The sequence below is a fragment of the Eschrichtius robustus genome, chromosome 5 (assembly GCF_028021215.1).
Source record: "Eschrichtius robustus isolate mEscRob2 chromosome 5, mEscRob2.pri, whole genome shotgun sequence".
NCBI lineage: Eukaryota > Metazoa > Chordata > Mammalia > Artiodactyla > Eschrichtiidae > Eschrichtius > Eschrichtius robustus.
This window is the reverse complement of record NC_090828.1, coordinates 66695344-66716216: the sequence shown is the minus strand read 5'-3', so window position 1 is coordinate 66716216 and position 20873 is coordinate 66695344. Positions and strand designations below refer to the sequence as shown.

Below are 20873 nucleotides of genomic sequence, written 5' to 3'. Positions count from 1 at the left end.
GACCAAGATTTCATTTACTATCAGAAATAACAGAAATAGTTAACTTTTGTTAAATGTTGATTAGGTCCCTGATACTTTTAACACTTACTACATAAGTTCTCTTTTAGTCTTTCCAACAATCTTGCAAAGTTTATGTTATTCCCATTTTACTGACAAACATTGAGAGCCAAATAGATTGAGTGGCTTGGCCAAGGTCATTCAGTTTAAGTGGAAGACCAGCATGTCCCCAACTGTATTCCAACTCAGGTCTGATGTAAAATCCTGAGATTTTCACTGAAGTTGTCTGAAGTAAGGTCTTTATAAAGGAGTCAAGAATCGATGCTATAAATGTAAGGAAGTAAGGGGAAAACCTAGGAGAAAAAAACTACAGATAGCCTCACATCACCTCAAGTGAGGTTTTCTGGACAAATGAGTTAAAAAAAAAAAAACAACTATTTTCAGAGCATGTTTTTGGAAATAAAGATCGAGGAGGATGAGACTGTAGATTTTGACAATGGTAGGTTAAAAACTGAGACTGCTTAGTGGTAGAGTCTACTAAAGTAGGAACATGATGCTTTGCTTTTTTCAGATTATTTCTAAGGGAATAATTTTCTTTTATTGATTGCTGATCAGTTGAAGATTCCAACATAGATCCCCCAGGGACTGTGTATGGCTTTTCTTTGCTGCTAATGTACAATATCAGCCTTCCATTAATGATAAATTACACTCAACATTAAGCATCTCCATCAGTGGTCTTCAACTGTGGATACACATGAGCAGAAAGCTCTTTAAAACTGCAGTGCCTTAGGCCCCATCTCTACAGAATTCGATTTTATTTATTTTTATTATTTTTATTCATTTATTTTTGACAATCGTGGCTTTTATTGAGAGGAAGGAACTCCAACTGTTTGGATCGCTATGTATTATTAAAAAGAGACTTTTTGAAACTTTTTTTATAGCTTTACTGAAGTGTACATGATGCACAAGTTGTACACATTTAAAGTATATAATTATTTTTGTTGTTCTAGGGATGGGGCTTAGGCCCTGTTTTTGTTGTTATTTTCAACTCTCCATATAATTCTAAAGGGTGGCAAGGGTTAAGCATCACTGGTTCAGGTAACAGTACTTTGGGCAAAATTAGCACCTGATAAGAAAAGGACTGCATCTGGATCTAGAGACTGTCATACAGAGTGAAGTAAGTCAGAAAGAGAAAAACAAATATCGTATATTAACGCATGTATGTGAAACCTAGAAAGGTGCTACAGATGAACCGGTTTGCAGGGCAGAAATTGAGACACAGATGTAGAGAACAAACGTATGGACACCAAGGAGGGAAAGTGGTGGGGGGTGGGGGTGGTGGTGTGATGAATTGGGCGATTGGGATTGACATGTATATACTGATGTGTATAAAATGGATGACTAATAAGAAACTGCCGTATAAAAAAAAAAAATTAAAAAAAAAAAAGAAAAGGACTGCATCTAACCAAAGGCAACCACATTATTAATTTCTAATACTCCAAAGACAGGTTTTCAAAATAAACTCTTGATGTAAATTGAGCAAGTTATTTTGACATGGAGGGATAAGATAAAAAATCCAAAGCAAGAATGACCCAAGGATTCCTGAAAAGTCTAAGGGATTAACTGCTGATATAAATGAGGCATTGAGGTTATATTCCAAATTATGATGTTTTAAAATCATTTTTAAAATATTTTATTCCCATCATAAACATGGAAAAACTGAGACTCTGAACAATAAAAGACATAATCCGAACTAATTAATTAATGAGATAATCCTAATTAATTAACTAGGATTCTTTATTTCTATTCCTGGGAATAATACCATGTTCCTAGACCACACTACTTGCCAAACTTGAAGACCAATATAAAAACAGCAGAAAGAGAAAAACAAATACCATATGCTAACACATATATATGAATCTAAAAAAAAAAATGGACATGAAGAACCTAGGGGCAGGATGGGAATAAAGACACAGACCTACTAGAGAATGGACTTGAGGACACGGGGAGGGGGAAGGGTAAGCTGGGACAAAGTGAGAGAGTGGCATGGACATATATACACTACCAAATGTAAAACCGATAGCTAGTGGGAAGCAGCCACATAGCACAGGGAGATCAGCTCGGTGCTTTGTGACCACCTAGAGGGGTGGGATAGGGAGGGTTGGAGGGAGGGAGACGCAAGGGGGAAGAGATATGGGGATATATGTATATGTATAGCTGATTCACTTTGTTATAAAGCAGAAACTAACACACCATTGTAAAGCAATTATACTCCAATAAAGATGTTAAAAAGAAGAAAAAAAAACAGCCAGCGAAACAAAGCAAATCTCTCCAAAACCAACTTCTAATTGGATTATTAAGTTTGAGAATTAAAAGAAAAAACTCAGCACAACAGCAAGCTCAGGATATTTGCACATTAGAAATGTTGTATTTGCACATTAGAAATGATTAGCAGACAAAGGGTTTGTTCCTCTTGTACTCTTTCTAAAATCTTTAAACACACCTATCCAAAATGGTCAATTGCTAATTATAAAAGATCACATTCGCAGAAGAAGAGAAGGGAATACCATGAAATAGTTGTTTAAAACTAGAAAAAAAAATTAAAATTCGGAGATTTTCTAAATTCCAAATCCCTATAAATGTCTAATGTTAGAAAAAAATTAAAATTCAGAGAACTTCTGGTCTTAAAAAATATTAATCTATATCTTAGTATATACGTAGACATTACAAAAAGGCATTAATAATAAATAAAGATATCCACAAAATGATACTTTGAAAGGTTAAAACAATATGCACAATTCTAACAGTCTGTGAGACTGGGTTAAAATCAGTGAATTGTTCTCAGGAGTAAAAATATGCTTCCATCTGAACAGAAAAAAAACAAAATCTCATAAATTAAAATAATATAACTACAAAACTGTGCTTCCAGGTATCTGGACCATGGCTTCTTAAACTATGATGTGGCAATAAATCATCTGGGGATATTGTTTAAATGAAGATTCAGGTGGGAAAACATCAAGATAAGATCCATCATCCATCATTATAGTCATGATTGTCCCTTCACGTGAAAAAGCACACACTGCAAGATTAGTTGTTACTTTAATTTTTAAATTCCACCTAAAAAAATCTTCTAAAGCAGTGAAACGTAGAACTTAATAACTGCACATGAGAGTAACATTTACTAAAATAAGCGGACAGTGGTTCTCTCCATTTCTTGTTTCTGTGTTTGTGACAATAAACCTTTACAACTCCAGGGATTTAAGGTCTGGTTCCAGTTGAATTTAATTGGCACAAAGCCTAATTGTTATGTGAGACTTGTTTACAACTTGCGTTAAAGCATGCTGTAAAGAGTTAAGAATAACTACACAAAGCAAGAAATTACAAAACTACACCCTCAAATCACAGTGTAGATTGTAGATTAACAAAAGTACACTACTGTGAATTAATACTCATTGGGTCTTTCCTATGTATTATCATCTGGATTTTCTAACTGAACTTAAAGACAAAACAAAACAAAACTTGCCCTGATAATAAACCCTTAAGTGCTTGGGCAGAAATTTTAAGTGCCCCTCATCTGCTGGTGAAAATGTTAGGGAATGGAGCAGTGGTAGGAAGTCATTTCTGTTTGTATTTATTGGTGGGACCAAATTTCATGGTGATTTGCTACTGTGGTTTGTTAGTTTTGATAATGTTTTAGTCCACGTTCACATCCTCGCCAACAATTCTGAGAGGAAGTAACTTCCGGATGTATGACAAGTGACAGACACTGATGCAAGGCAAACCGCATTGAGAAAGCCACATGCAGCGGACATACCTCAAAGATCCCAGCTAAAGATCAAGTAAAGCTGCTCTGGGTGGCTGGAAAATGCCACCAGCAGCCAACTAAATGCATGAAATTGTCATAAAGTAGGATGACTTTTGTCATAAAGTAGGATGACTTCTGAACCTAGGTATCTTCAGGTTATGAGACAAAAAGTCTAGTGACAGATTTGACTTCCAGCAACTGTAAGGCACAGGTTAATAAGGAAAAGGGCATGGTCTGACATCCAACTTCTCGGCCACACCTGGTCAGATAAATATCTCCATTAACTTTATCTTAGGTGAAAGGCTGTAGACAGGATCTTGATTTGTGGACCAGCCAATCTATCTTTACAGTTTGGAACAAACAAGTAATTACAGAGCTACACTTACCCATGGGGGTAACAGGGTAGGTGGGGAGGGAGGCTCACATACTATCTCCTGCCACATCTGCACCTATGAATGAATTTCACATAACACATAAAAGATATACTATATTATTTACAGCATACTAGAGGGTAGAGGAATTTTTCCTCTACTGGAGTGATTCCAGGGGTTCCACAGATTGTCCACTTAACTGATTTTTCCCCCAGGCAGAAGCACTGCATTTTGAAAGATCTGTCCGTCTAACTATTTACCTTGAAACATAGTTGATGGCTTTGGGATTAGCCATCCCCAAGAAACTACATAGTGATTTGAACAAGGAAAGTTTTATCTACTATTAAGAGAGGACTGGAGTAACAGGGCATTGGCTAGTAAGAGTTAACAGGAATGCTAAAGAACACAGGAGTGGTAGATGTAAGGGGCAACCGCCACCCCTAAGGCTGAGATGAAGACCCAAGGAAGAACCATCCCCTCTTGAGGGCTGAGATCCAGAGATCTTAATGGAGATGGCAGAGCACTGGCTCCCTGATGGTGGAAGAGTCACAGAGATGCCTCACTGGTGATACTCCCTCTGGATCCTGGAAGAAGCCATTCAGAGAGAGGTGTCAAACCCTGGAACTTGCTAGGTGCTGAGGAAAACTGCTGGCTGCTGATGGAGTTGAAAAGCTGTCCTCTGTAGGAGTCTAGTGCACTTTCATGTGCATCTTGGGCCAGTGTAGCTCCAGGCTGGTACCTGAGATAAAAGCTGGGCAGCGGGCTCCCTAGACACCCAGTGCTGTGGGGCTCCCAGTGCGTACATGCGTAGGGCTAAAGAAAGAGTATGGGGAGCGGTGACCTCGGCTGGGAATAGGTCCATGATGTCTGTGGCTCCAGCCAGTACACAAGTCAATCTCTGGAGAAAGTGCAGGGGGCAAGAAGGTGCCAACTCCAGAGAAAGCTGTGCCATGCAGTTACCTAGCACTGGAGAAAACCATGTGGGGCAGTAGAGGAAAAGTATGCCCAGCAAGAACCTGGCTAGTGAGCCACCCTGAAACCAGGAAGAGAAGCTCCTTCTACCTTCAGTGTCCCTCCAGTGTCCTCTACTGAAAAGGCTCAGGAGAAATATTTACAGGGCCCAGCTCCATCATTACAAGCAGGCAAACAGAATGACTTTGGAGCTGAGAGAAAATAAATTGATAAGCAGCACAGTCTGCCCTTTTGATGACTCAGCCTCTCTGCCACACATCTGAACTCCTGGACAATAAGAAAGTAATTGTTATTTACTATCTCCTGCCGCATCTACACCTATGAATGAATTTATATTCCACCTAACAAGACGCAAGCATCCTTCTCACCAGTGAAGGGGAGACCTCAAAATGAGGAGACACAGAGCGCCAACAGCCATTGTATGCATTGTTGTGACTATGTGAATTACTTCTCAAATTCTGTCACAGTCCCACCTAATATTCTGTCACCTAAAGACTAAACTGTAACCTCTAACAACTTCTATGTAATATTTTTTTAAAAAGAAAATAGGGGGACTTCCCTGGTGGTCCAGTGGTTAAGAATCCGCCTGCCAATGCAGGGGACATGGGTTTGAGCCCTGGTCCAGGAAGATTCCACATGTCGCGGGGCAACTAAGCCCGTGCGCCACAACTTCTGAGTCCGTGCTCTAGAGCCTGCGAACTGCAACTACTGAAGCCTGCGCGCCTAGAGCACGTGCTCGCAACAAGAGAAGCCACCTCAATGAGAAGCCTGTGCACCGCAACGAAGAGTAGCCCCTGCTTGCCACAACTAGAGAAAGCCTGCGTGCAGCAACAAAGACCCCGTGCAGCCAAAAAAAAAAGAAAGAAAATGGGAAGAAAAGAATAAAATTAGTAGCATATACAAATAAACACATACATATAAAAAGCAAAGGAAAAATGTGCAAAGCTACTACAATCCTCATTTATCTAATTGGCCACAAGGCCATAACTGATATCTATGTCTTCCTTCTTCCACTACGCATTCTGAATTTACCCTGTCCTCAGGCATTCCGTGCTGTTGACGTTGGCAGAAAAGGCAAATCCATATCTAGAATATTTGTCTATTTTAATGAGGAAAAATCTGCTCCCTCAATGATGGAAAATGTCATATATAATCAACCTGCCACCCAGTGGCTGGCTGGTGCCTGTAGGCACTCAATGTTGGCTTCTCATTGACTAGGAGGAACTCAGCAGTAGTGCTAGCAAGGTCAACTTTAGAAAGAAGAAGTCCACGTTGCTTAACCCATGCACACATAGCCTCCATTTCTGCCACCATGGCCACTATTCGTGGGCTCCCTGAATAAGTATTGGAGTGGCCGGAAGAAAGGCTGACTGACATCCACAGAGTGTGTAATTTTGCCCACTTGATTATTAAGAGCAGTAGATGTCTTATGGTAGGCATTAAGATGGGACATGAATTTCTTCAGGGTCTACTCTTTTTGAAGGGTCCATCCTCATACCTCTTCCTCAAAATTCCTTGTCACCAATCTTCCAACCCTGTTCCTCCCAAGTCCCTGACCATACAGTCAAACCATTAGGAACTGCCCATGGACCATTATATATCTTTACTTCTGGCCCTCTCTCATTCCAGATATTGTATACAAATCATATCTACTATTCAAAATTCTGCTGACTGGTAGAATTTTCCTTCACTGTCCTTCACAATTGCTCATGAGTAGGGCTACAGTGTTGCAGCTGTCCACTCTTGAATGGTACCAGCATAACCTGTAGACTCCTCTGTAAACCAGGCTTGAGGTTTTTCTTCTTCTATCAACTAGACTAAGGAAATCCTCAAGAGGCCAAAGGCATGGGTTGGAGGAAAAGAGGCAATACAACAGGAGTTGCTATCAAAGGAGTCTGAGTCATTTGCTCGTATGACTTACTTGTACTTTCTTTCCAGAGCTGCCCAAGCTCTGTCTCTTACATACTACTGGGGCCCAGGGCAGGCCTCCCCTAAAATATGCCTCAATGGCATACATCCGATGCAAGAAGGACACTTTGACCTTCCTGTCTCCCAGAAAGCAGGAAATAAATCTCTCATGTGAACAGCGCACTCCCTGCATCTGGAGGTAGAAGGACACCTTTATCGCCAGAGACAGGGAAATTGGGGCCAAGAAGCCTGTATTTAAAAAAAAAAAACAAACACTCTATTACTTCTTTAATTTACTACTCCAAGCCCAAACTCTGTTTAGATTCTTCACTAACTAAGCACCCAAAGCCTAAGTTTCTTTGTCCTGTCAATTCCTCACAAATTTATTGTTTGTCTAAAAAGTATAAAAGCTGCCTGCTCTGGCCACTTCTTAGGTCCCATTTGCTATGAGAACTCCAGGCACACGAATTAAAATGTGTTTCTTTTATTCCTGTTAATCTCTCTCGTGTCAGTTTTATTATTAGTCCAGCCACAGAACTCAAGAGGAGTAGAGGGGGATATTTCCCCCTCCCCAACAATACCATGTCCACTTGTTGGCAGACTGCTGCTGGGCATGGCCAACCTTGTGGCCAGGTAGGTCAGACAACACCCAGTTAATGATGAGAAGCCTGGTCCACATGATAAACTGACACCCCATGGTCATGTATTCAGGATCTACCTGGTAGCAAGCCAAAAGCAGTTTGTCAAAGGGTGAATAGTTAGCTGAAGAAGTTAGAGATTTTCTTCAATATCTCAGAGATCTGCATTGTGATTCTGCTATTGGTTCTTGCCAGAGGCTCTGTGCAGCCTCACTATTTGCTACAGACACTTAGAGAATCATTGAATCTGCTATATCTTAGAGCCAAATTGGTAGCACAGCAGGTACTGTGTCCTGGACTTGCTGCACAGCCTTCTCTTGCTCTGATCATCATTCAAAACTAGCAGCCCTATGGGTTACGCTGTAGATAGGTTGAAGGGGCATGTTCAAATGTGGTATACGTCACCTCCAAAATCCAAAAGGGCTTTTTGAGCATAGGGACCCCTGAATATCCAGAAATGTTACTGAAGTGCTCTTGAATTTTTGTGGGGCTGGATTATTACCCTTTGGTTCTCATATGCTTTACTAAGACATCTAAAGTACTTGCTACTTTCTGCTCATTGGAGACAATCAACATGATATCATCAGTAGTAGACCAGTGTGATGTTTTGTGGAATGTTGGGATGATTAAGATTTCTAGAACAGAAGAACTAACTAACTAACTAACTAACTAACCCTGAGGCAAAACTGTGACAATATATGGTTGGCCCTGCTAAATAAAAGCAAATTGCTTTTAAAGAGGGGATATATGTATACGTGTAACTGATTCACTTTTTGTTGTACAGCAAAAACTAACACAACATTGTAAAGCAACTATACTCCAATAATAATTAATTTTTTAAAAAGGCAAATTGCTTTTGGTAGTCCTGGTAAATTCATGAAGTCAATAGCCGCACACCAAAAGCCAGGGGCTGTGCTGACTTGATCAAGTAAAGACATTGTATCTGGGTCAGCAACTACAGTTGATCCTTGGACAACATGGCTTTGAACTACATGAGTCCACTTACACGTGTATTTTTTCAATAGTAAATACTACAGTATTATGTGATGTGAGTTTGGTTGAATCTGCAGATGCAGAACTGCCAATACAGGGAAACTACATAGTTGGAGGGCCAACTATAAATTATATTCAGATTTTCAACTGCTCGGAGGGTTGGTGCCCCTAATCCCCACATTGTTCAAAGGTCAGCTGTATAGTATTTGGAATCAGCCAATGATTAGGTTTATGATAGTCCAGTCATTCTCTAAGATCCATCCAACTTCTACACAGGCCAAATAAGTGAGGTAAATGGAGGAATGACAAACATCACAAGTCTTATTTCAAATCTTTGATGGTGGCATTAATCTCATCAATTCCCTCCAGGATATGGCATTACTTCTGATCTACTGTCTTAGAAGGGAGAAGTTCTAAGGTCTTCCACTTAGCTCTGCTTCCACAATGGTCCTAGATCCATGATTTAGAGAGCAAATATAGGGATTCTGCCAGTTATCTTGTATGTCTATTCCAATTATACTTTAAGGAACTGGGGAAATAAGCACAGAGTGGATCTTCTGACCACCTGGGCACACTGTGAGTCAGGCTTGAGCTAAGACTCCATCTATTCCTTGGCCACTCTAAGTCCCCATTTTGACTGGTGGACCACAAGGATATTTTGGGTCCTCAGGAATAAAGTATGAAAGGTCTGATTATTTCCTTTTCCCCAAAGTGCAATCTAACAAATGGCTACAGGTCCCTTTGGGGAAGGCTTAAAGGAGGGTTTATGGTGTATGCTTGAGGCAGTGATTCAGTGTTCTTCCTCAAGGGGAACAGGCCTCCACTTCAATCAAATGGCTCTGGATCTGTGAACTGACTTGGGTTTGGAAACTGGATGAAAGGTCATGACTCTCAACTGTGGCAACTAAAGTCAACATTTTTGCTACCAGACCTAGACTTTTTCCTGTTATATACACAAAGTGACACTGGAGACTGCCATCTATTTCATTCATTACCTGCCACGAGAAGTCTGCTGATGAATTTACCTTAGACTTTACCCACAGAACCATCTGTGGGCCAATGCCTTCTGATTACACCTATGTCCCTGCTTTCCATTATTGTACAGGTAACCTACTTCATCTGTGTTAGTTGAGTGCTGCCACTTGGTTTCTGCTACTATGGGATCCCACCATCTCCACTGAAATCAGGGAGCCAATCTCAATGGGCTACCAAGGAGAGCAGCTACAGAATTTTTTCACCAATGCAGGGGCTCCCTCATTGTTTTTTCTCAATACTTTAATGAAGGAAGTGTGTACTGGGCCTTGTCATGGAATATAGTTGGAAGATGGGTGTGCAAGTTGCATACAATAAATCCAGTCAAACATTCCTTTTTTGAAGGAGTCCCAAAACTCACTAGTAGTAGACAATGTCTGCCCACTTATTCTCCTTTTGAGGCCTCATAGCATTAAGGGATAGGGGAGCAGGGGAGTAAGATTGCTTGCTCAAATTGCTATCACTTTGCATTCACCTTTCTATAGGTTTATGCAGAGCTCATTGAGTAAATGCTCATTCTCCACCTCTCAACTTGCATTCCCCTCTAGAAAGTGTCAGCAAACTTTCTGTAAAGAGCCAAATAGTAAATATTTTTTGCTCTATGGGCCATATGGTCTCTATTGCAACTGCTCAACTCTATTTTTGTGGTGCAAAAGCAGCTATAGACAATACATAAATGAAAAGGCATAGCTGGTTCTAATAAAATTTTGTTTACAAAAACAGGTGGTAGACTGAATTTGGCCCAAGGGCTGTAGTTGCCAATCCCCCAGTCTAGAAATTCAAAAAGACTCCCATCTCAACATTTATATATTTCCCTTACTTATCCCTTCTCCATTAGCTGCCACATCCCCAGATGTAAAAGAACAAAATATATTCTCCACCCATAACATTATTTTTTTTATTTATGCACAAAAGCAATGTCTGCCTTTCAGATTAGGGTAGACATGCGCCTAATTTGAAGCACACAATATCCCGCCACTGATCCAGTTACCATCTGAAATTTCTGCATTACCCACTCCTCATGGTTAAAGTATGAAAAGACCCTTTTAATATATGTTTCAGTTGGAAATAAACCAATGTCAGGCTCTTTAATTTTTCTTTCAACAGCCAGCCTCAAGTAGGATAATTTTCATCAGGACCATACCTAGACAATTACCACACACTGAGGCCTATGAGACACACGCTGAATGCCAAGCTCCACACAGGGAAGGGAGGGGTACCTAATTCTGTGGGATTTGTACTTAATTCTTTAGGCAAAGGGGAGAGGCCTTAATGGATTTTAAGCAGGGTGATGACCTAATGAGAACTGAAATTTAGAATGATTGTTCTTGAAGCTGTGCTGAATATGGATTTTTTTTTCTGGGGGGAGGGGGGTGGGAAGACCAGAGAGGAGGCTAGAGGCGATTAGGAAACTATTAAGAGCAATCCAGGTGAGAGACGAGTAGAAGGGGTGTGGAGGCTTGGGATAGGATTCGGAAGGTAGAGTTAGCTGAACTCAACAAATAAATCAATGTGGAGGCTGGGAATGCTGTTAAATTATAAAGTGTGTTAAATATGGGTTCTTGACTTGTTGAAAAAGACCAGCTAATGACATGCTCTCTACTCTGGATTATCTGCAGAGGTAGACCTGGAGCTAAAATAATGGAGCAAGAAGCCATGAACACTAAAGGAGGTGATGACAAAGTTCAAAAAGATGGGTCATTATTGAAAAAACAAAGGTCATGGTCAAAAGCTCAAAGACAACAATTTGCATTAGAAACCCTCTCTGCACTATTAATTGTCCTCCAGAAGGGCCCACTTACTACCAGGTGTTCTTTTACCCTTTACTCTTATCCCATTTGACGCAGAATTATCAAACATGCAAGGTCTCACACTACTCCAGTCTCTGTCAAGGTATCAATCAGGTATGAGAATAACTTCTAGAAATTTATCCCACTGATATGCTAGTACTCAAGTGAAATGACAACGTGTAAGCTTGCACATTAAAGCACTTTTTGTTAACATCATTTGTAGGTTGAAACAGCCTACAAATCTACCAAAAGGGAACCAGATAAATAAATTATGATAGAGTCCTATGATGGAATAGTATGCCAAGTTAAAAACAAAGAAGCAACTTTATATGCTGATATGGTGTTAATTCCATAATAATTAAATTTTAAAAAGCAAGCTTTATTTGCATTTCAAAAACAGAGAAAATATATACATATTGTTTTTGTTAAAAAAAAAAAATTGGCTGCCTCCAGAGAGGAAAACGGTGTATCAGAGGGCAACAGCGAAAGGAAAAGGGCTACTGGGGGCGGTGGCGGGGGCGGGGGGGGGGGTGTTCCATACACATTAGGGAGTAAATAAACACCAGAAGTCAACGTATCTAAGAAATACGAACTCCGTCAGAAATGTCAGCAAAGAAAAATCCCAAACAATTGCTGTGGAACAGGACTAGAAAGCAACAGTTCAAATAGAAACAAGAGGACAGAGAGCTCCAGGAAGGGATCCATAAATCTGATAGGTCTGATTATGTGGAAAAATCTTACTGAGAAAGAGATGGATTATATAGAAATAGAAATTCATATATGGAAAAACTAAGCACATTCTTTTTTCTTAAGTGAGTTTATTATTAACTCCACGATTTTAAAAAATTCTACAAGTAAGGAACCATATTCATAATACACGTGCTTGGCTCAGCAGCGAACAAGATTTACACAATAATAAATACATACTAAAATGCAAACGGAATGTGAGAATTATATTGCAACATCTATTGGGAGGTGAAGAAAGGGAGGGCAAGGGGTATGTGTGTGAAAAAGCTTAATATTTATCTACCATAATGGACAGTCAGTAGGTAATGTCAAATATTGATACTTTAAGAAATAGCAGTATAAGCATATTATTTCAAAAGGTAAATATGGAAAGAAACATCTAAAAGAGGTGAAAGTGGTTGCCTTTACGTAGCAGGACTGGGGGAGATGAGGGTTGAGTGGATTTCTGTTGCTGTTGTAAAATGTTTAATAGTCTTACTTAATTTTATTTACATATAAGTCAGGGGGAAGTACAGTATTTGGAATGAGACTGCTTAGATTTGAATCTTGGCTCTGACATTTCACTAGCCTTGTAGATAGAGGCAAATTACTTACTCTTTCAATTTTCCTATCTCTAAAGTAGGGGGAAAATAATATGCACCTCATAGAGCAGCTTTGAAAATTAAATGATTAATTCATGTAAGTTGCTTAAAATATGCCTGGCACATAACTGCTCAGTAGTAAAACAGTAACTAAGGACTAATACTTCTTAAGACAATAAATATTAACTACTGTTACTTGATAAAAATATAAAGGTGTTAATAACTAAAATATTTTTTAAACATATGAGCCACATATTAAAGTCTGCTCCTTTTGTGAGGAAACTTTTTTTTTTTTTTAAGTTAATACTCCCAGGTACTAAGTAGGACTTTATTTCTTTAGGCTACAATCTTCACTTTAATCCATAGTTGGAAGGGGGAGAAGACCCATGAAAAACTCCAGTCATAGTAAGAGCTTAAATTGGAATCTGAAGATAAATTTTAGTTAGATCGGCCAAAATGGGAGGGAAGAGAGTTCCAGGCAGGGAGAATGACGCTTACAGAGACCTAGAGGCAGGAGGAACTTGGCAGTAAAAAAAAAAGGCTAATAGAACTAGAACAGAGAGTGATGATGCGAGAGGTGTGCTCTGGGCAGGAACTAAATCATGCCAGGCCTTCAGGCCACGTTAAGGGGTTTGACTTATCCTGTTAAGCAGGGGGTAACAAGACCAAATATTTTGAGAAGATCCCTCTGGGTGCAGTGTGAAGAATCAATTAGAAAGAAGTTCAGATAGGCAACAGGGAGGACCTTGCGAAAGTCCAGGCAAAAGATGATGATAGAGCTAGGAATAGAGAAAAGTAAATGGATTTGAGAAATACTAATTAAGAGGTAAAACTGACAGAACTTGGAGAAGGGAGACTCCTAGGAAGGAATCTTTTGCCTTTTTTTTTTTTTTTTTTTTTGGTCTAGTCTAATTAAATTATATTCTTCAGGTAAAAGCTGACCTCCTAAACTTCTCACCAATACTAATGTACTCAATTGTAGAATATTTGCAAACAAAAGCTGTAAGACATTTCAATCACAAAGTTAACTTTTCACTTCTAAATGGTAAAACCCAGATCTTGGAACAGAGGCACAAAAATAACATCACAAAGGAATGAGATGGAAGTAACAGCAACCTAAATTAAATAGCCTAATTAATTAAGTACCGTGAAACAAGTCTCCTACTTCCCAGTTTCTGCAGTTGCTGCCCATAAAAAAGGCAAATATGCTGCTGCCCAATGCCTCTCCCCTTCCTGTGCCACTTTTACTCTAATATTTTTACTCTACAATAGCCTTAGAGGAAAGAGAAATTTTATATGCTCCGCAAATAATCTATAAGTTGTGTATGTGTACACAGGTGAAAAAGCAGACTGTATTATATCACATATGTAAGTCACATGATAAAAGGATACCTCACCCAGCTCAGGTGTATGTGGAGGAATGTTGGTTGGGTTGTGCAGTGCCCTCAATGAGGTGAGACCTCAGTTGACTCTTAAGAACCGGAAAAAGTTATAAAGATAAGAGGAAAGGAGCTCTCAGCGGTGGAGAGTAACAACAACAACAATAGAAAAAAACAATGAAATCTGTTGCTGGAATAAAAAATTTTGGTTTACGGAGTATAAATCCGCAGTTAAACAAGGGTCATATACTGTGGGACCATTTTAAGGGCCATAGGTTCTCTATTCTGTGAGCTATGAAAAGTCACTACATGACTTGAAGCAGAGGAGAGAGAAGTTCAGGTTTACATTTTTAAAGAGATCCATCACCTCAGGGGTTCTGCTGAGGATGGATTTAAGCTTAACACTATCCACTGAGATGTCAGGTAGCAGGTGACTGTGGTACCAAAGTCAAAAGTTGACGAAACCCTGAACTAAGGCAGTAGAAGTAGGAGAGGAATTTGTGAAAATAGGTAGAAAACCTTGAGCAGACCCGGTGATCTGATAGTTGTGGAAGTTAAGAGTAAAAAATGACCTCTGGATTTCTGGCATGACACCTGGATGGTAGTACAGATCCATTACCCATTCTCCAACATCCCAGGAGCCTAATGTGTTTCAAAATTCAGAATATTTTGGATGTTAGAAAGGAGATATGGTTTACACACCCAATATAACAGTGTACCCCCCAGCAGGGCCTGGGACGGTACCATGTAATCAAACACAGAACTATTTCTGCAGCAAGACACATCCTCCAAGCAGAGTAGACGATAAATAGCTTCCTGACAGTTCTCTCAGGTTTTACAGCAAATGCATTCAAGTTTTGCTGAAAAATGAGTTAACCAAAAAAATTTTTGCTGTCAGAGATTTTTTGGTTTTGGAATTGTGGATAAGAAACGGTAAATGTACTAATACTCATAAATAAAATACAGGAAGTAAAACATTGTTTTTTGTTGTTGTTGTTGCTGTTTTGATGGGATAAAGTTTCTGGTTTACACATGTAAAATCTCAGGTAATTATGACATCTTAAAGATGTCCAGCAGGCAATGGGATAGATGAGATGAGCAAACTAGTTTGGGCAGTTTGAAACAATTATAGGGAAAAAAGTGTAGCTGGGAAAATAATCTCTATTTAGTGCCAAAAAATATGAGCCCAACCCAGAGAATGACTGAAGGAGACTTCATCTAATTGCCAGTAGTCACTAATGACCTAGAATTCGGAGTCCTACTTGTCTCTGCTTTGCCATAAGTTAATGCACTTTGGTCTTTTGCCTTTGCTGGCATTGATTTGAATTCATTGTTGCTATTGGCAGTATATTAATTGTGTTAAGATTACCCAAATCATATAAAACTAATTATTCTGATACTAACTAGATGCATAATTAGATAGGGGATTAAAAATACTTCCTTCTCAATCAGATTTTATAATCATAAAAGATCTGGCATACCAAATGTATTTTTACACTTTATGGACCAGAAAATTGAATATGTCTGAAGATGATTTGGGCATTGATCATTTCCAAAATATTAAATACATCAATATTTTCTTTTGGAGAAAAATTCCTTTCACCAGGAATCTGAAGGCATGTTAAAATTAAAAGCTTCTATGGAAGGCTTAATCATCCAATCAGAGCTTCCAAGCCTACATCCCTACAGGTCCTAGGGATCTAATTTCTTAATTTCTCAATCATTTTTGGGGGGTGAGTGGTATGATTCCCACAATATGTCTCATATTTGTCTCATAGTGAAAGAAAAATAAATATTAACAGACTACAAACCAAGTAATAAACTTGCCTGTTTAATGATTTTTTTCAGACTCCACCCAGCATTATAACTCAGCCATAAAATTTAGAACTTATAATAGAGCTGGACAGAATTCTTTTTCTCTCTCAAACTTTCACTTGATAATATTTGGTTTTATCAAGATTATACTTGGTAACTTCAATAGTTACCATCAAAATCCCTTCAGAAAAACCTTTTCAGTTTTTCCTATCCCCAAACATACTACAATATGCTGAGAACCCATTTAAGATACAATAATGTACAATAAGATTTCACACAGTTCTTAATGTTTGAGAGTTTTAGTCTAGCACCAGATCCTAGAGTCTCAAGCCCTCCAATAAATGTTTAATAAGGATTATAATATAATTTTATATATTTTTTAAAGTACAGTTTGATTTTCTATCCTGTGAATGCATGGATGTGTGTGTGTGTGTGTGTAAGACACAGTAAACTGGCAGAAAAATCAGCCTTAAAAAAAATGTAAATTCAATAGGATATCGCTATTTTTATTGTAGGTTCCAGCCCATTGTGGTCAGAAAATCGATGAAAATCAATGTAGTGTTTTAAGACCAACGTTTTTTAAAAGTAAATAATAGAGAACATCCATGCTGTAGGATTAAGTATTGTTTTGTAAACCTTGTTTCATTTATATACACACATACTTGAGTGTATTGTGTTGAGGAATAGAATGCATTTCTGAGGATTGCAGTCCAAAAAAAAAAAAAGTTTAAAAAACACTGATGTTAAGGAAGTGTGCTTGCCAACCAAAAATCTAGAGTGTTGCAAATGGAAGGATGACCCTGGGTTGCTGCCTCATAAAATATATTTTAAGCCAATATAATAAAAGATCAGAAGACTAAATTATGTTGTCCGAGTTGACTCAAAAATTTAACTGTGGCTCTGAAATACCAAGAAAGGATTAAAAATCTCAGTCCACATGGCATCTTCTATACACGTGTGATCCACAGTGACAGGTGAAGAATGATGGCCTCACTCAGTCTCCCTGGAGTCAGGCATCATCTGGACAGTAGAAATTAGGGTAAATCAGAGCTGGACAAAGAACAATTGACTATTCTGTAATTACAAAGGCCTTACAAACTATATGAAAGACAACAAGGTAAACATCTTATGATAAATGAGAATGTAGGTGGTGAAAAGTACAGATAACATGAGTCATGAGTCAAGCCACTCAAATAATAATGCCATGTCTACCACTAAGTTGCTGGGTGAACTGAAGTTAGAATATCTCTCTCAGCTTCAGTTTATCGCAAACTGGATGGGTTGATTAGATATCCAAAGTGAGAAGGGGATCCTAAGAAGGCTAGGGCTAGAAGAGATTCCTGATTTAAGTCCTCATTATCTTAATCTAGGGAAGTATTATTTTTCCTATTTTACAGATAGTTTAACTGAGACACCCTGTTACTCTAGCTAACGCAAATATGTTACATTTACACTTCTCCCTAAAATTAAGGGTAATCTAATAACATCTGGCCCAATAATCAGTGAAGATTAAATTAATACCCTACACTCAGAGAGCAATACCTACATCTAATTTTTAAATAGTATTTAGCACATATATCTCTCCGTATGGAGACAAGATTAAGAGGACAGGTGAGGCTCTTTTCAGAAAAACAGAAAGCACTGGTTAAAGGTATCATAAATAATTATGTCCTATTGTGCTGCAGTTGACTTTTTAACTTTGATTGCACCTTTAAAAAAAACAACTATATGTGTTTCCTAAGGCATTTTATGTTAAGTGTGCAATTTAAAATATATTTTTAAAAATTAGCAAAGGTAGTACTAAACAAATATAGGCAGTGAGATTGCCATTTATTATTAAAATTTCGATGTAAAAATGTTAGTTAAAGCAATGCAAAAAGAAAGCTGCTTGGTACAAGCTCTTCAGAATGTTTTAACTAATATGTATGCTAGACTTCAGATATTAAGAGTTAAGTTTAAAGAAGTCTATTTGTAGGGTATGACTTTAACCTCATGTATTTTAGACACAAACTCAAAGAAAAATATACAGTAAAAGAAGCAACAGATTTTCCCACAACCAGAAATTCTCAAATAAATGATTTTTTTAACAATACAATTTGAATTTAAGTGTCTTCATTATGTGGTATAACTTTTACAGCAAGTTATGTTCACTTAATAAGGTTTTCTGAAAACCAGAAAAATTGGTAGCTCCATGGAGTTCTAAAAACAGAAATAGTTATTTGATAAATTTGAAGTGAGGTGTTTGGATGAATATTTGAGAGAGAAGGAAGTGCTTTGATGGGCTTTGAAAGAAAAGGAAATAAAGTCTAAGGTAAGCACCAGTTTCACCCTCAATTCTTAGGCTTCAGAAAAGCCTAATTAGGCAGGGAAAGGAATTTGGGCCTGGCACACCCAGGTTCAGACGTGGCAGGTTTCTGAAACAGTTTTTTTGAACCTTTGACTCATATGCCACAGGCAGACCAAAGCCGCGATAGGCAGGGCGTTTAGTCAACAGGTCCTTCAACGAGATGGTGTGCGGTTGGTGAGTGGCAGTTAGATTTCCTCCTGCCACGAAGAAAATAACTTCTCGATCAAACCGGAAAGTGGGCGCAGCTCTGTCTTAGGGAGCGCACCCGGAAAAGTACAGAGACCAGAAAAAAAAAAAGAGAGAGAGAGAAGGATGTCCGCGTCCCGACCGCAGAGCGCCTTCCGAACCACTCGGAAACCATTTGAACGACTCGGGCGGCCGCGGTTTCCAGCCTAGGACGGTCTGGGGTCCGGCTGGGAAAGTTGCCTGGCCAAGCCGTGCCCTTCTCGCCGCGGGCTCGCCCCTCCGGCCCCCGCACCGGGGCGGCAGGAGACCAGCAACCTGTGAGCCCGAGAGGAAGCCCGCAGCCTCGCGCCCGGCCCTGCCCCTCCCACCCCCCCACCCCCACCTCGGCCACCCTCGCAGGGACCAGCTCGGGGCCCCCAGGACTTCGGCCCGGGTCCGGCTTTTCTGAAGCCTCCTTACAGAGACCGACAGGGGGCACTGCGAGTGACAGGCAGGACAGGGCAACCCCCGGAGCGCCACCTCCTCCCCGGTCTCGGGAGTCCCTTTCGGCTTCTCCCGAGGGGCAACTGAAACATCGCTCTCGAGACCATCTCCAACCGGCCACCGGGACCTTCCCTGTCTCTCCGCCACGTGAGCCTCCGCGTCTGTCCGACACCCCCCCCGACACACACACACACACCTCCGACGCTGCCCAGGGGCAACGGGTCCCCCGCCCCGACCCGAGCGCCGGCCCGCCGAGTTACCTGGCGGGTGGGCAGGGCAAGGCGGCGGGAAGTGGCGGCCGGGCGGGCGCTGGACGTGGGCCGGGCGCCAGGTGCAGGTGGCGGCGGCGGCTCCGGTGTCTGTCGCTACAGTTGCCGATTAGTCCAGCTCCTCCTCCTCCGCCGCCGCCTCCTGCCTTCCCGCTGGGCCTCCGGCGTTGCCAGGGAGAGGCCGAACCGAGGCTCGACTTCCTCTCGGAGTCTCCCAGGTGAGCTCCAGCCTGCGACGTCGGCAGGGGCGAGGCCCCCGTCCCGCGCCTGCGCGCCGGCCTCCCGCCCCGCCCAAGCCCTACCTGAGCGCTCCAGGTGAGGACCGAGGACCGCGCGCGGGGCAAGGGCGCCGTCCCGGGCCGGGCGCGGCCGCTGCGCGGCTCCTCTCTCCGCGGGAGGCGAGGCTGGTTCTCGGCGCGAGGCGAGCCTCAGCCCGTCTGCCCGGGGGAGTCCTGCGCTGACCTGGTGGTAGGGGTCACCTTGTAACCAGAACACGGTCTGGGTCCTTAGGGAACCAGAGGGTCTAGATTTCCTTCACACACACTTCCCTTCCTCTGCGTTTTGCCAAGATGAAGGGGTGCGCTGCCCGGAGATCCGGGGGCCCCGTGCCTCCGAGGACCACCTCATGACGGCAGCAGTGGTTGGCTCGTAGGGTTTCCACGAGCAGGGTTCAGCAGCGTCTGTCACCACTTAGGTTCGTGAGCTATTGGGTGAGCCTCCTTCCCATGCAGTCTTGATTTCATCACTTGACTCACTTCAGCGCAGCTAGTGGTTTCCGTTTCTGCAAGCGCGCGCTCTGGTAGGGGCGCCTCACGTCCAAAGGAGGAGCCTCCCTCGTCCAAAGAAGAGCCTCTGGTATTTGGCAGAGCCTCGCGAATTTGGGGGGCACCACCCCTTCCTGAGTTGCTATCGAAAGGCAAACCAATTCCCAGATGAGAGGGAAAGCAGCGACAATAGAGAAAAACCCGCGGTCCTTGTTTGAAAAGACACTGTGGTTTCCTAGAGAGGGCTTGCTTCTCCTGCTGGTGTGCTTAAACCCAACATCTATTGGGAAGGTGAGAACGCAGACTCTAGGGAGATGGTGGGGTTTGCCGTTGTTTCTAAGACAAAAAAAAATTTAATTCCTTTCTGTTTGTCTTCCTTCTGCCGTTCTGAACAAACATTGACACACCCGGAACCAGGACTTAAAATGACCTTTCTACTTTCCTATGAACTTATTAATTTATTTGGCTCTATCTTCAATGTTCACAGGAATATAAATACGAAAAGAGCTGCAAATGTTTTAGTGGCATGCTTAATTACATGTTGGCAGATTTTCCGTAAAGTTTGCCTGTGGCCTTCCTTCTGTATTTTGACACATACTCTTATGGTTCCCATTTATTGGTATATTAGTGTTATGTGTGACCTAAAGTTGAGGCTTGGAAATACTGGTTAGTACAGTATCAACAGGTGTAGCTTTAGGACTCAGCTAGTCTGACATTGGTTTTAGCATCCACAGTACTATTTTATATTACACTCATGAATTGGATTTAAAACTTTAGTCAGTTGTTTGTATATTAT

The 20873-nt window shown here is 40.8% G+C and overlaps 1 protein-coding gene across 5 annotated transcripts in view; it reads right to left on the bottom strand.

Moving 5' to 3' along the window:
* GALNT3 (polypeptide N-acetylgalactosaminyltransferase 3) overlaps positions 1–20139 on the bottom strand; it is a 45114-nt gene extending 24975 nt beyond the window's left edge. The window contains exon 1 of one of the 5 annotated variants that reach the window (XM_068544966.1): positions 19305–20139. The gene's annotated coding sequence lies outside the window, so the exon portion shown is untranslated. Of the gene's footprint in view, positions 1–4188; positions 4227–7066; positions 7180–19304 lie in introns of those variants that run through there. The other 4 variants (XM_068544962.1, XM_068544963.1, XM_068544964.1 and 1 more) reach the window with 4 other exon arrangements.
* Positions 20140–20873: the final 734 nt, after the last annotated feature.